The following is a 2,696-nucleotide window of genomic DNA, read 5'->3' on the forward strand; positions in this document are numbered from 1 at the left end:
CATGAGGTAGAAGAAATGGCCACCGTAAGTGTGGATTTGCAGGACCATATCTTGGAAGCAAAGAAAATGGCTAGCACCTTCAGTGAGAGGTTTCAGGAGAAGAAAGAGTAGCTGCACAGAATGGATGTAGACTTGGAGGAAACAAAGGTAGAAATGCACAAACAGAAAGGTTTCTCAGATGGCATAGTTGTATTTCAAAAGAAGCTGTGCCAATTGGTAGAAATAGAGGTAGCGAGTGAAATTGCAAACACGAAGGAAAGCATAAGTCTTAGCGTTGACATTAAAGCTGTGAAGGAAGTTTTATAGCTTCTAGGAGCTTCATAGTTGCTTGACTATGAGAAGCATGTGAAAAATTGCAAGTTCACTTGCATGTTCTTGCAAACACTTTTTTCATATTCAAGGGGATCTAAGTACTTCCATGTATTGGGTTTCTTATGTGCAGATAGAGAGGGATAGGGTGCAAGAATTGCTTGAGCATGATATCCGTAGGCTAGAGTTTTGCAAAGAAATACTTAACATGCTGGGGCAAAATCATGTATACACAACTCATCCATTTCCCCTGTCTGACAGTCATAGATCAAGTTGTCTCATCATCAAAGACGTTTTTGCATCCTGTGGCTTGGGATTTCCTCACAATGACGTAGTGGGTGTTTGTATGCTCCAATGCAAACCCCACTACCATCTCATATGCTTTGCACATCTATGTGAAAGTAGAGATATGTTCATGTACACTGATTACAATCAAGTAATTGTCGTTGCTACATGATGAATGTTCCCAACCTTAATTTCCAAGAAGTATCTATCAATTGGTATGTTCATTTGAAATCTGGCTTGCTTTAAAAGGTAGTAGAATGCACCTAGACATTTGTGGGGGAAGCACCTAGTGACATAGAAATCACCTTTAAATTGGTAGAAACCACCCACGGAGTGGTAGAAATTATTATGGCATTGGTGGAAGGCACCTTGGAACTACTAGAAATGATCCTTGGGATGAAAAACCATAAGCTTGGGATAAGTAGAAAGCACAAACAGACCTGCTAGAAACCAAAATTTCCGAGTGGTATGAAGCAGTGAAGGAAAGGGTAAAAACCATTGACCTAGTAGAAACTAGTCTAGGAACCATACCAAGACATTGTTTCTACCACTACAATGGTAGGAATCAATAAAAACGATTTTGGACATGGTAGAAACCTAATTGCTGGAAGATACCATTATGAACTACTTAAAAGAAAATAGAAAGTGGTAGAAACCAGGTAGATATTACCTTAATACTTGTAGAAACCTCAAGGAAACTGGCCAGTAAGAAAGTAGGTGGGTTTGAAGATTCCATGGATTGGTAGAACCCATCTTGGCACTGATAGAATCCACCCATGGATTGTGATAGAAACCATCTTGGCAATGGTGGAAGCCACCTTGGACATGCAAGAAAAACATTGACTTGGTAGAAACCTATAGAAATTGGTAAAAAGTAGTTGGGTTTTAAGATTTCTCAATGAGTATTTCAGTCTTTGGTGTGGTGGAAACCACCAATACAACGATTGAAACCACCAATACATGGTGGAAACCACCAATATAGTGGTGGAAACCTATCAAAAGGGGTAAAACGTAGCTGGGTTTTAAGATTTCTTGGTGGGTATTTTAGTCTTGGGTGGTGGAACCCACCAATATAGTGGCTGGAACCACCAATACAATGGTGGAAACCCATGGAAACTCTTGTTTGGATGCTCTTGTTGATGCAAGTATTGCATGTATCTTGTGCAAGTAGTCTTAAAGGCTCACAAGCTAGGTCATCACTAACGACTGTTGGCACACAACATTGTAAGAGGTTGCATGACATCCATAGCATGCCCAAAGTGCAAGGTGTGAGCCCCACTAGCACCCAAACAAGCAGTTCCCCAGTGCAAGGTTTGAGCACCAGTGAAACATCAAGCCTGCCAAGAAGCGATGGCTTCGATAAGAGAAACACATAGATTGATGTGAAAGATTTGGATGTTTTTGTTGATGGAATTGACAAGTCAATACAACAAACATCATTTGAGAAGGACCAAGAGTCTCCCATTGATGTGACTCTCTAGAGATTTTCGTCTTCCAAGAAGAAGTACACTAATTGACCACATCATGATGGTACTACCAGTACTCCACCCTTCCTAAACCCTAGAACTTTACAAATTGTATTATGTACTCACTGCTATCTTTTTGTCCATGCAGAGTCAAAAAATAAGAGACATTGCTTGGAAGCAAGAGATGCAAACACAATCATTGAAGAAGGAAATCCCAATGAAAGGAAGAGACTAGATGTGGAGATGGTTGAGAAGACATCACTAGAGGTTGGTGAGAAAGATTTGGATGCTATCATCAATGGGATTGAGAAGTCAATACAAAAACATCATGTGCAAAGGTCCAAGAATCTCCCATTGATGTGACTCTCTAGAGATTCTTGTCTTCCAAGAAGAAGCACACTAATTGAGTGCAACATAGTAATACTACTAGTACTCCACCCTTCCTACACCCTAGAGCTGTACAAATTGCAGTATGTACTTACTGCTGTCTTTTTGTCCATGAACTGCTAAAAAAAGAGACAATGCTTGGAAACACGACACTAAAAAATAGTCATTGAAGGAGATCTCAAAGAAAGGGAGAGGCCAGATGTGCAGATGGCTAGGAAGTCATCACCGTACCACAAAAAAGGCAAATCC

At 40.3% G+C, this 2,696-nt stretch overlaps 1 pseudogene; it reads left to right on the top strand.

Annotated features, from left to right (window-relative positions):
• The first annotated feature begins 1,832 nt into the window (after positions 1–1,832).
• Positions 1,833–2,467, top strand: LOC147463430 (uncharacterized; annotated as a pseudogene).
• Positions 2,468–2,696: the final 229 nt, after the last annotated feature.

The sequence above is a fragment of the Adiantum capillus-veneris genome, chromosome 2, assembly GCF_014529385.1.
Source record: "Adiantum capillus-veneris isolate H3 chromosome 2, ASM1452938v2, whole genome shotgun sequence".
In the NCBI taxonomy this organism is placed as follows: Eukaryota; Viridiplantae; Streptophyta; class Polypodiopsida; order Polypodiales; family Pteridaceae; genus Adiantum; species Adiantum capillus-veneris.